At 65.5% G+C, this 12,438-nt stretch overlaps 1 long non-coding RNA gene across 4 annotated transcripts in view; it reads right to left on the bottom strand.

Moving 5' to 3' along the window:
• The window catches only part of LOC113619483 (uncharacterized), a 12,481-nt gene extending 1,731 nt beyond the window's left edge, over positions 1–10,750 (bottom strand). Inside the window, exons 1-3 of one of the 4 annotated variants that reach the window (XR_003432389.1) lie at positions 10,179–10,750; positions 7,356–9,803; positions 1,257–6,937 (exon numbers count right to left, since the gene is read on the bottom strand). This is a non-coding gene — a long non-coding RNA (uncharacterized LOC113619483). Of the gene's footprint in view, positions 1–210; positions 6,938–7,355; positions 9,804–10,178 lie in introns of those variants that run through there. The other 3 variants (XR_003432392.1, XR_003432391.1, XR_003432390.1) reach the window with 3 other exon arrangements.
• Positions 10,751–12,438: the final 1,688 nt, after the last annotated feature.

Raw genomic sequence — 12,438 nt, forward strand, 5'->3', positions numbered from 1 at the left:
CTGAGCTGCAGGGCAGGACGCTGGTCAGGACAGTGCCAGGGAAGGACCCTGGTCTCTATACCTGACACAGATGACGGCGGGGGTGGCTCTTCTGAGTGATGGGGGAGGCAGCTGAGGGGCTCCGTTCCTGGTTACCCCTCCCCGTCCCCGCCTGTGCCCCTCTCCCCTCTCCAGTGCAAAGCTAAGGGGAGGGGGCCCCAGTTTTCTCACCTGTGGGATGGTGAGAAGGCTGTGCAGGGCCTTGCTCCTCCTGGCAGGTATTCTGGTCGGGGGCTCTCTTGGGGTTCACAGGACAGAGGGCTGCAGCCTTCAGGTCTGAGCAGTCCTGCCTCGGGGTCCTTGAGGGGCTGCTGGGTGCCTGGGCCCCCCTGAGCCCAGCGGAGGGAGGAGGGGACTGGAGAGCAGCAGGTGTGGCTGCCCTGATCGATGGTAGTTTAGCCACCAGTGGAGGGACGGAGGGAGGGCAGGTGGGGACCACAAGGGCTGCTGGTCCCCAGGCAGGTGGTCCCAGGAGGGAAGTGGGGTAGACAGTGGGCAGAGCTCTGTAGCTGGGAGGCCGCAGTGCAGGGGGTCAGAGGGAGCTGCCCCAGCCCCACCCCACCCTATTTCCCTCCTGGAGCGCTGGGTGAAGACCCCCCAACCTGTAGAATGCCCCCTTTCCCCCAGGCCTTCCGTTGGCCTTCAGGAACCTCCCTGGAGACCATTTAGCCCAACCCTTCATTGTGCACGTGGGGAAATGAGGCCCAGGGCCAACCAGCCTCCTGATCGCTCCCTGCTGGGACCTCTTCAGGCTGGGATCGCTCCCTGCTGGGACTCCCCCCGACACCTGCAGCAGCGTCTCCCCCACATTCCGGGCTGCAGCTCCAGCCCCTCCCCCCGCACCTTACCCCCCCACCCCCACTCCTGCGTAAACCTCCTGTGGTTCCTCTAGGTGCTCGGGACAAGCCCCAGCCCCAACGAGCCGGGTGCCCACCAGAGGCCCCGCCCACCCGCCTCCACGAGGCCCCGCCTCCACGCTTGGAGGCTGCTGGAACCCGGGCTCCATCAACCTCCAGGAGCCCCAGGCTCTTCCTGCCTCTTCCCCCGCCCCTCCTCTCTGTCTGGCTCCTCCTGTGTCCTGTTCCGGGCTCTGGTGTCACATTTTCTGAGTCGCATCCCGGACCCCAAGCCCAGGTTAGGCCCCTCCTCTGGGCTCCTGAATCCCCAGAGACCGACTCCCCTTTCAGGCCCAGAGACCAGGAACCAGGAGACTTCCAGAGGCTCAGGGAAGTATTTTAATGTCTTTTAAAATCAGGAGAAAAACCTGAATTTTTAAGAACAAGAAAATGCTTTCATATATAATATTAGTGTATTTGTCTTTAGACCAACACAACCATAAGATCTAATTTTCACTCTTTTTGTTTTTTACGGAGGAAAGGACTTGGGAGGGCAAAGGGCCTGGGCTCACCCAGGTCACACGGCAACCTGGTCCCGGAGCCGCCTGACCCTGGGCCGGCCATGCTGGCACCCTTGCCTGGGACCAGCCTGCCTGCCTAGACCCGGGCTCCCCTGGGCTGGACGCGGTGACAGCACCGTCCGGGTGCCGCTGTCCCACCGAGGCCCTCGAGGAGGCCACGGCTACCAGCTACCTCCTTGCCTCTTCCTCCTGGCCCGTCCCCCTAAAGCCCGTGGGGGCCCCCAAGCGCAGCAGGTGGGTTCCCATCCTCAGGGGGCGGGCCTGCTGGTACCAGGCGGGCTTTGAAGCAACCAGAGGTCCCGTAAACTGGGTGATGGGGATGGTTAACCCCCAATAAACCCAGAAAGGAAAAGGGCCCTCACTGGAAGCAGCCGGGGAGTGGCTGAGGGTGTTGGAGAGGCCCCTGCTGGCCTGGTACCTGGGTGGGAGGGCATGCCCAAGCCCGCCTCCCCTGGGGCCTGGTCAGCCTGTGGGGCGAGGGGGGGCGATGGCCCTACTGGACCCAGTGCGGAGGCGGGCGGTGGTGTGTGTGTGTGGTTCAGCACCTCATCCATCTCCCCGCAACTCCATGGTGTGGGACTCACGAGCGCCCCGTTTAATAGCTGGAAACTGGGGCTCCCCAAGCCACACAGTGCCAAGCGCGCGGAGCCCTCGTGTGCCCTAACCACGAAGCCACACTGCCTCCTTCGGGCAGGGTCTGGGCACCCTGCCGTGGGCCCTGACTTGGGGCTGGGCCCGGCCTCCTGTCCGCAGCCCCAGCACAGCCCCTGGACACTCCAAGTGGACTTTCCCACGTCCCAGGTGTGGGCTGGGACAGCATGGGGGCAACCAAGCCCCGCGGGGGGTGCGCAGCTGTTTCTCCAGCTTTCCTATGAGAAAGGGCTGCTCCGGCCACGTCCTCGTGCACCGCTATCGGAAGCCAAACTCAGAGCTGGGGAATGTCAACACCGCAGGCACCCCACCTGGCATCTGGTGCCCGCGGGAGACCCCTCCGAGCTGAGAGGCTCGGAGAAGTGGGCAAATATTGTCAGCCCCTCCCACCCCGCTGTGACCTCCAGCCATGTGTGAGCTCTCGATGGGCAAACAGGAGGCGATAAGGCCCAGAGATTAGAGCTCCGAATAAACACAGCTTCTTCCCCCCAAGCTCGGGGTGCCCAGACTCAGCTCCTGGGAGGCTCAGGGAGCCCGAGTTGGTGGCTGCAGGGGCCCAACAGCCCAGATGGCCCCCCTCCCACCTGGGGGCCCAGATCCGGCTCCGACACCCCAGCTCGGTGGTCCCCGGCGTCTCCCCCGACGTCTCCCCCCGCCCCCGTGAAGCTGCCCCATCCACTCAAGGCAGCCCCCGCCCCATAGGCTGGTGGTGTTGGGATCAGGCTGAGGTCTGTCTCCAGCACGGCTGACTGGGCTTCGGGTCAGACTGCCTCGGGTCGTGCTGTGTACGTTTGGGTATCACTGAGCCTGTCCGGCCCGGTTCCTCGTCCACGAAGCAGGGCGGGCGCGCTCCGCCTTTCAGGGCTGGCTGGAAGACAAGGTGGTGGAGGTGGCACGCTGGCTCACACGCTGGAGGTGGCATGGGTCCCACCAGGCTGAGCAGGCCTCCTGCCTCCACACCAGCCAGCCTTGGCCCCCTCGGCGCCCCCAGGCCTGCACACTGGTCTCCCTCCTGCATCCGCTCTAGCTGGTCTGCGGACCTTTGAAAGTGCAGGGCCAGGAAGGGACACAGCATCCAACAGCGTGGACCGTCACCTTCCCGATCCCGGGGGCTGGCCCCTGCTGATGCAACCCAGGATGGTCTCGGCCTGGGGGCTGAAGAAGCAAAGAGCCAGAGGTGGACAAAGCTGGAGTTGGACGTCAGCAGAGATGAGGCTGGTCTGTGCCTGGATCGGGGCCGGTCTGGTTGGGGTCAGGGGCTGGTCCAAGGCTGGGGTGTGTGCTCAGTTCACGCCTGTGTCAGGGCTCAGTCTGGGGCTGGCGTGAGACGTCAACCTGTAACTGGGATCAGAAGGCAGCCCGTGGCTACAGTCAGGGGCATCTGCACCTGGGATCAGGGCTCAGCCAGGGCTGGGGCTGGAGCCCCATCTTCACGGCCTGCGTCCGCCCCCAGCAGCTCATCTGCTCCGCAGCAGCTGAACTTTGCTTCCTCTTTGGATCAGACCCGCCTTGGCCGGCGCCCAGCCGCTGATTCCTGGGGGAGAGGCCCTGTTCCCGCCAGTCACATTCCCACGCCTGCCTGGGGGGTTGCCAGGGTGTCGAGGGGCTGCCTCCCAGGGGGCCTGCCTCTCCGTCTCCCCAGCCTCCGATGGCAGCTGGTGACTCCTGCGGAAGGAGCTCTTAAGCTATGGGGCCCTTTCCCCAGAGCCCCGCGCCCCAGGCCCTCCTTCCTGCCCAGAGAACGGCCTGCACATCACGGCCAGGAAGGCCCGGGGCCTCCGGGGGCCCAGCTTGGCCCACGAGCCCAGCCGTGGGCTTGCACCTCCCTGGGCCTCAGTTTCTCCACGTGACAACAGAACTGAGGAGGGTCTGTCCAGGGCGCCACTCCGGCCTGTCCCATGTCCCACTCTACCCCCGCCCCCCATTTCGCTGAGGCAAATGGGACAGGCCAGGTACTCATGCCACCCTCCTGGGGACCACCCTCGGCCTGGGTTCCCACTAGCCCTACAGGGGTGGTGCCCAGAGAGGATCCGGTTTTGTCTTTACAGCCAGAGGCCCACACCAGGACCTGGTGGGTTGAGGGGAACCACAGGCCGGCCTGACCTCAAATGAAATGGATTTGCTCAGGGGCCAGTCTGTCACCGGGGGGTTAGCCCCGAAGGGACTGGCTGGAGGCGGGGGCCCTGCTGGAGGGGGGCCTCCCCCCAGCTCTCAGCGGGAGAGTGAACCTCACCAGTTCTGGCCAGAGAGATCCAAGGTCTTGTCCCGGGACTGAGTGAGGCTTGGAGGCCATCAGGCCTCTGTCCCCGCAGCACGTCAGCCTCGGGGGCCCTTAGGAATTCCTGGCCCTCTGTCCCAAAGTCACAGCCGTGACGCTGCAAAAGGCCCAGGACTCCCGAAGTGTGGATTTCTTGTCGGAGTCTCCCAGCAGCCCTGAGGTAGCTATGCTGTCATCCCACTCTCCAGAGGGGAAAACTGAGGTCAGCACTGCTGACCACACTGCAGACTCCGACAGCGTGCGGGGCGTGTGGGTGCACATGGGTGTCCCGACGAAACTTTACGATCCTCAATTTCCTCAGTTTCCAGCTGAGGACCAGAGCGGGGCAGGGCCTTGGCCCAAGCCCCTGGGTCCACCTCTAGGAAGGATGGGAACCCGCCTCCCCAAGCCCACCCATGCTCTCTGCCCTCCCCAGCGGGGGGTAGGTGCCAAGGTAGGCGGACGGACTGGGACACGGGCCAGATGTGGGCCGGGCCCCCTGCAGCTGCTCAGCTGGTGTCGCAACCCGGCTCCACCACTCCAGGCCGTGTCTTGACTTGCGGTGGCCCCTGCCCCCAGGCCCAGAGGAAAAGCCTCGCCCACCTTCCCGGGATGGGGTGACAAGTCCCAGCACGCAGGGTTCGCCATGCCAGCTCCGAGCGTGAGAAAACGCTGGGCCGAGGAGGAAGGTGTGGCAGGCAGCGGGGTGTGGGTGTCAGCTGGTGTCCACCCTTCTGCTGCCTGAGAGGAGGCCAGGCCACCTCCGGCCCCTTCCCTGGCCCTTCCCGGGACTGGCCTGGAGACCACGCCCACCGCTGGCCCCTCCAGGGCTGGCCCCTGGCAGCCGCTCCCTCCTACCCCATCGGTTGTCTCTAGCAGGAGCCTCAGCTGGGCAGCTTGGCCATGTGGCCAGTGGGGGTCTGCGGAGAGGAGAGCTGCTGGGACACTTGCCTCAGGCTCACCGAAGCCCGAGCCGCGCCGGCCCTTGGGGACAGGCCTGAGAGATGCCCAGAGGCCCTTCGAGAGACTATTGATCCCCGGCACAGGGGAGGACAGAGAGTCACCAGGCTCCCAGCAGTCCCTTGGGGCCCCGGCTCATGGAGGTCTGGTTTCTGGGTCTCTAGTTTGCCTGAGAGAAGGAGGGAGGAAGGAAGCGGGGGCCCAGAGCCAGGAGGGTGTGACCTGTGGGTGGGCACCTCCCTGACCCTGACTCCCAAGGGGGCATGAGCCAGCGGCGGAGCAGGAGTGCCATCCTCTGAGCCGCCAGCTGCAGTGGGCCCTGCCCGGGCATGTGCCGCCTCTCAGCACCTTGAGCTGCCTGGTGGGAACGGGATGGGGGAGAGACCCAGATGCCCAGCGGGGTCAGCGAGCGTGGGACCCCCTAACAGGCCTCCTGAGCGTCCTGGGTTTCCAATGTCCTGAGGGTCCAGCCGGGCCCCACAAAGGCCCCTCAGGGCTCCCTCAAGGCAGTAGGGAGATGCGGGCTCTTCCCATCTTCCCAGGACCTCTGGGGGGTGGCCCTTGAACGTCAGCACGACTTTCAAAGGGGGCTGAGCTGCCGCGGGAGCAGAGACACACCTGAGGGATGGGGCACGGCTGCACCAGCGGCTGGGGGTGCTACCCGGGCGGGGGCACGTGGAGGGGCTTGGGCTCCTGTACAGAGGGAGAGGTAAGGCCCGGAAAACCTGGGCTTTGTGTGAGGCAGGGAGGTGGGGGTTCAGGGCTGTGGGGCAACTGGGGGCTGCAAGGGTCCTGGGGGCTGGCAGAGGGACACGGTGCCGTCAGTTTGCTGACCCTGGCCCTGAGCCCCTGACCAGAGGCTCCCCTGCGCCCACCTGCTCCCTCCACCGCCAGCTTATTCTCTGCCCCAGTCCTGGGTGCCTTACCAGCAAAGCCTATCTCCCACAGCTCCAGGCCCCTCCCGCCCCCCTGCCTTCTACAGACCTCGGTGGGATTCCAAAGTGGTTTGATTCCGGCCCTGGCAGAGCCCACAGACCAACGGGCCGGGATGGTGGAGAGAAAGGTGTCCCAGGGACCAGGAAGTGGCAGCATGGTGTGACCAGGGTGCCGATGGGGAGGGCAGAGGCAGCAGGAACACAGAGCTCACAGGGAAAGTGAGACCCAAGCTGAGAGCCATGGCGGGGGCGGGGGGCAGAGGAGTCAAGCTTCATCCCTTGGGGTGGGGGGGCATGAGAGGGTGCGTTGCTCCAGGTTTAAGCCAGCACTTGAGGAGGGGCTCCACTTCGAGCTTTGGGAAGATGCCTCGTGTAGCAGGACCACTGCCCTGACGACTCACTGTCCCTTGAGCAGTGCCCAACCTGCACACACGTGCAGGTCGGCCCTGCCCGCTTCAGAGCAGAGAGCAGCCAGAGGGGCCTGGGCCTGGTGCAGAGAGGAGATTGCCTGCCTTCAGGAGGCTTCTGGCCGCAGGGCCAGCCCCCTCCTCCGCTGAGCCCACCTGTGAGGACCCTGCTCTGACAGGGACGAGGCCCGTGGCTTGTTTATTCCCCGTCACCACTGCTCCTTCACCATCTGCTGCAGAGGAAGGAAGGCCCCACCTGCGGTGGCCTGTGCTGGGAACAGGAAGCCAAGGGTATCAGGCCACCTGCCCACCTGCCCTCGGCCTGCCCACCCCCCCAGCACCCAAGAGGAGCAGGGGGGGAGGAAGACTGGGCCTGAGGCTGGACGGGTCCTGGGGTGTCCAGCTAGAATCTAGGGGCCCCCAGTGCCCACTCACCCACCCAGACCTGCTGCTTCCTCCCAGCTCTGATCACGCCAGTCCTGAGGAAGCTTCCTAAGGCTTGGACATGCCTGAGCGGGACCCACCATCTCCCCGTGGCACCCAGGGTCCCCTTCCCACAGACCTCACGGAACCCCTCCTCCCAGGAGACAAGAGTGGGGCCGGCACTGGAGAGGCAGGACCCGAACAGCCGCCCGGCCCCGGGGCAGCCCTGGGCTCCTGGCAGAGTCAGGACAGCTCGGCCCTCTCACCTGGGGAGCAGCGTGGTACCCATTCTCCTGCAGGAGGCGCCCCAGGCATCTGACGAGGGTCTTGGGCAGGCGTCCCATTCCCGGATGGGGAAACTGAGGTGCAGGGACTGGGTGGACTTGCCCAGCTGCCAGAGGGCCAGGGGCTGGTTTCTTCCACAGCCCTGGCCGGCTGGTGGGACAGAGGCTTTTGCTGGACAGCTCCGTGTAGAGGGTCCCGTCTCGGAGCCCCCTTACGTGGGAGGCAGGGCCAGGGCAGTGCCCATGGCTGCCCTCCTGAGAACCTGCAGGCACGAGCCATGGGTCTCCACGGGGTCTGGGACCGGCGGCCCCACCACGGAGAAGAGCTTAGTGGGACGGGCGGCAGGGGCACGTCAGGGCCTGAGCCCGAGATCGGGTTTCTGCGCAGCCCTCACGCAGTGTTGCAAGAGCTGGCAGGAAGGCTGGCCGCGGGCGCTGGGTGGGCCTGGGGTGGGGGCCCTGGAAGGCCCTTCACGTGGGAAGAGGGGCTTTCTGGGATCCCATTCTCCCAGGAACCCCTCTGCCCTCACGGGGCCCCAGGTGGGCGTGAACAGGTGTCTCCTTCTGCCCCCTGCCCCAGGCCACAAGTCATGCGCTGGGCCTGGCACAGGGGAGCCCCTGCCTGGGGCACGGGCTCGGGCCGGCAGGTCTCTGGCAGGGCCGTGCAGCTCTGGGAGCCCTGTGCAGGGGCGCGCCCGTGGCGGCAAGCACATCCCCACCGTCCTTCAGCTCCCTCCGGAGTGGAGAGCAGGCAGCCAGGCCTGCAGACTGTGCGGCCTGCATGGCAGAGGCCATCTGTGGGCAGGAGGCCGGAGCCCAAGCCCCAGTCTAGGCTCTGCTCAGACACACGTGGGTGTCAGGCAGTCCACGCTCTAAGTTTCCTCTCCAGCGGGACCCCCAGACTCACCCCGACAGCGCCCGCTGGGCTGAGCCTGTCCACCAAGTCCAGGGCCACCTCCCCGCTCCCTTCTCCGTGGCCACTGGGAGCCGGCCCTGCGGTGTGTTCCCAGCATCTATCTCCTCTCTGGGCAACTATCTCAGGCCGGGCGGGGCAGCTCCAGATACTGGGTGCGGGGGCGGGCTGGGAACGCCTCAGGCACCCCCGCCCCGTGCCCAGCCTGGGCCTGCTGAGGTCAGGGCTCAGTGGCCCCTGATAACCAGCCTGGCTGGGGGCTCTGGGCTCTGTATCCAGTGCCCCGCCAGGGGAGCCGAGATAACCAGGGTCCGACCAGCCCCTCCCAACCCCAGATCCGAGCTGGCCTGGGCCTGGGTGTCCTGGGGGGTGGGCTGCCGCCAGGAGCTGTGGGAAGAGCCGTCCTGTTATCCCCACATCGCCACCCCTGTGCCTCCCGCAGCCCGGCCTTCCCTGGCAGACCTGTGCCGAGGCAGGCCGATTCCTCACCTGGGCCCAACTCCTGTTGCCCTGGCCTTTGCCCATGGCCCCCTTGGCCTGCAGTGGTCTCTGCGGCTCCTCCCATGCACGGTCCACCCAGAGACACGCCTGACGCCCTCCCAGCCCTCCTCTCCCAACGCAGCCCCTAGGGCAGTCCCGGGCTGGTGAGCGGAGCCCTTTGTGACCCCCGTGTACAGAGGGGGGAAGGGTTTTGCTGCAGGGTGCACTTGGAAGAGGTGCTGACCAGGACTCCAGCCCAGGGCGCTCAGAGACCAGAGCCAGGCTCCGACTGAGGGCCAGGCTTCCTGCTCTATCCTGGGGGATCGAGGGCCCAAAGGGCAACATGATAGGGGCTGGGCTTGGACAGGCACCCTTGGAGGGAGGACAGTGGCCACTTGTGCGTGGGTGGGGAGGGTGGCCTAGCCCCTGGGAGACCCCAGGGAGGAGGCACTGGAGCTGGGTGGGGGATGGTGAGCGTGGGCCTCAGTGTTCGGAAGGGTAGTGGCGGCTGGGGTCCCATTGGCCAGCTCAGGTGGGGGTGACGTGTGGCCGTGGCTCGCCCAGGCCACCTGGGCTAGAGGGCGGCCTCCTGGGTGACCCGTCGGCCTGCCCGTTGCGTGCGGCCACAGGCAGCCGCTTTCCGGACCCCAGGTTCATTGCACAAGCTCACGAGGTCGTCGGCACCACGGACCGGGTTGCACCACTAGGTTCCCAGCCTGGCTTCCTCTTTGCTCTGTTGACGGCCTCCCAGAGGGTCAGCAGCTCTCCCGGCCGGGAGGGTGTGGATCTCCGAGCCCTTGGCAGGTCCCAGAAGCTGCTTCCTGGGCTCCTGAGATGGGAGTGTGTTTGGGGGGGGGGGCGTGCAGAGCATGGACCGGCCTCGGTCTGCCCAGGGCTCAGCCTCCAGGTCGCCAGGGCTTACCAGTGAACCCTGGAACACGACAACTCTTGGGCCCATTGTGCAAACGGGAAATAGAGGCACACAGAGAGAGCAGAAGCCCTAATACCTTCTTGTCCGTGAGCTCATCTGCTCTTTTCTGAGAAAAACAAACAAACAAAAATCTGTTCAGCCAGCGAGACAAGCATCTTCTCTCCATTTCACCAAGTGGTGAAGAGAAGTGACTAGCCTCCAAGAGCCCCTGAAATTCTTCTTCCTCCTCCAGGAAGTCTTCCTGGACTACTCCACCTAGAAGGGGTCTCAGCCTCCTTAGGCAACAGGGAGTCCTGCCCTACCTGCTACTACCCGCCCCCCCAGCTCACATCCACCCCTGGGCCCTCCCATGTCCAGCAGTGGCCCCTTTCGGGCTGCTCAGGGACAGTGTGTCTATCCAGTTCTTTCTCTTTTTCCTCCACTGGATTCAGCACACGTTAAGTGGTCCCTAAATGTTTGCTGATTGCCTCAGTTGCTTTACCTGTGGAAGGGGTGATGGCTTCCCTCGAGGGCTATGCCCATCTGTGAGCCATGGGCACCCAATGAGGCCAGGCCCCAGCCAGGCTGTGGTCCAGGAGCCAAGCCTTGTTGTCGCCGAGCACTGTGCCCTGAGCCCTCGAGGGGAGGGGCGGCTGGCGCCAGCCTGCGGCGGAAGCAGGACAGGTAGCACTGTGTGAGGCTCGGCCCGCCCTCCACCAAAGGGTGTCTTGTTTACAAAACGGCCAGGCTGTACCGCTCAGTGCGCGGCAGGGAAGGAAGGAAAGAACGCGGGCGGGCGGGCGGGCGGGCCTGGAGCTCCGCGCTGTGGGCACCGACAGCTGCTCGGGCCCCCTCCTCCCCCCAACCCAGACGGTTCTCACAGAACCAGAGCCACGCTGGAAGGGACACTTCACAGCCCGCTGCCGTTTCCCCATCCTACGGCAGGCTCTGCACATCTTGCCTGACAATTAAACTGGGTTCACGTCATCTTGTCCTTTAGAAGGTTGAATCCTCGTTCAAACCGGGCCCTACTCAGGCTTCTCCCCGGAGTCATTGGCCAGGCAGCGCCAGTGCCCCCATGCTCTCTGCCCTCCCGCCTGCCCTGTCCTACCTGGGAGCCCTGACAGTAACCCGTCGCCCCCCGCCCCGCCCAAGCAGCTTCTCCGCACGCTGCCCGTGGGCTCCAGGGTGGGCGGGGCTGCCCCATAATAGCAACGCTTGGGGCCAAGCAGGCCTGGGCATCGCGTATCTCCTTTCTCACATCCTTTCTCCCGGTTTCGGCTGGTGGGGAGTTTATTGCCCTGAAATACAGGTTCTAGCCCTGGCCTGCCTGTCTCTGCACCTGTCCAGGAGGCCTCTGCGAGCCCTCCCCATCCGGGGCACCCCCGGAGCAGGTGAATGCCGGGGCCCAGGCTCCTGATCGCCCCAAACCTGGCAACTCCCTCGCAGCTGCTCCCAAGGTGCCTCTTCTCACCCACAATCTCCTTTCCTTTCCAGCAACTCAGCGTTCTGTTCCCAGTTCACAGGCGAGGCTCTCAGGCCCAGCGAGGCAGAGACTTGCCTGCGACCCCCTGGCTGGGCGAGGCTGCCTTCTCTCAGGAGCCCTCCCCACCCAGCGCCTCTGCACTGGGACTCACACCAAAGTCCTATGGTCCAACGGGGTCCCCACCTCCCCGAAAAGCACCTTGACAGCCGGCCCTGGGACCTTGGGCTCGCCCCTTGCAGCTGGGCCGTCGGGCGCAGGGCCATCCCACAACAGGCCTGCAGCGGGGCCCGATGCCACGGGCTGGGAACCTGGCCAGCCGGGCTGCCTGGGGCGACCTCTCCCTGCCACCCCACCCCCGAACATCTCAGCGGCCCTGTCCCCTCCCTAGCCTTTGCCTCAGGAACCTCCTGTCCTGGCACCTTGGGTTCCCCCACTCCTTGCCCCGAGCCTACCCCTCCCAGACAGGACAAGCCCTCTGGCCCAGGTGCCTGCTGACATACTTCTGCACCAACTCGCCTTGGTGAGGACTCCATTTCCCCCCCAGATCCACGGCCCCGGGCCATGTGCACTCTCCACCTCGGACCGTCCTGAGCTCAGAGCCACACACCCCCCAGCACTTCGGCCTCCCCGCTCTGGGGAGCGGTTGTGTCTCCTGGACCCGTCTGGGCCCAGACCCAGGGCTCGGCTAGGTCCCCACCCTCAGGGCCTGTTGGACCTCAAGGCTGAGACTCACTCCCAAACCCTCCCATCCTTCCCCTTCCCCCGCACCCCCGTGGTGGCCCATGGCTCGCTAATGTCTCTCAGCGTCCGCCTCCCCTTGCACCCCTGAGGGTCTCCCCAGACCACCCTCTCCGGCTACCTCTTAAAGTCCAACAAGGGTGACAAACCCCTGAAACACCAGGGCTGGCGGGGGCTCCTGGGCAGGACGGGTCCCTGAGCCCCCGTTCGGGAGCTGGGTCAAGCGGCCTCCTCCGCAGGTCACCCTGTAGGCACGGGGGGTTTAGACAGCTGGGAGGGCCAGAGCCAGCCTGCGACCTGGCCCCGTTGCATTTTCAATTAGCCTTTTTGGAAGCGAACATGGGAGGATGACGAACAAAGGAAGTCACCTCCGTGAGGGAAGAATAACTCAGCTGGAGGAGGAGGACCCTCACCCCGGCTGCGGTGGGGTTGGGGGGGAGGGGGGGTTCCGGAGAAAGCTCTGGGGCTGGCTGTCAACCAGGATCCAGGAGAACTCCCTCCTCAGGAAGATGCTGGCAGGGGGCAACGTTTCCGTGAC

This window comes from Aethalodelphis obliquidens, unplaced genomic scaffold (genome assembly GCF_003676395.1).
Source record: "Aethalodelphis obliquidens isolate GAN/ISIS:26980383/991018 unplaced genomic scaffold, ASM367639v1 scaffold7, whole genome shotgun sequence".
NCBI classification, from domain to species: Eukaryota; Metazoa; Chordata; class Mammalia; order Artiodactyla; family Delphinidae; genus Aethalodelphis; species Aethalodelphis obliquidens.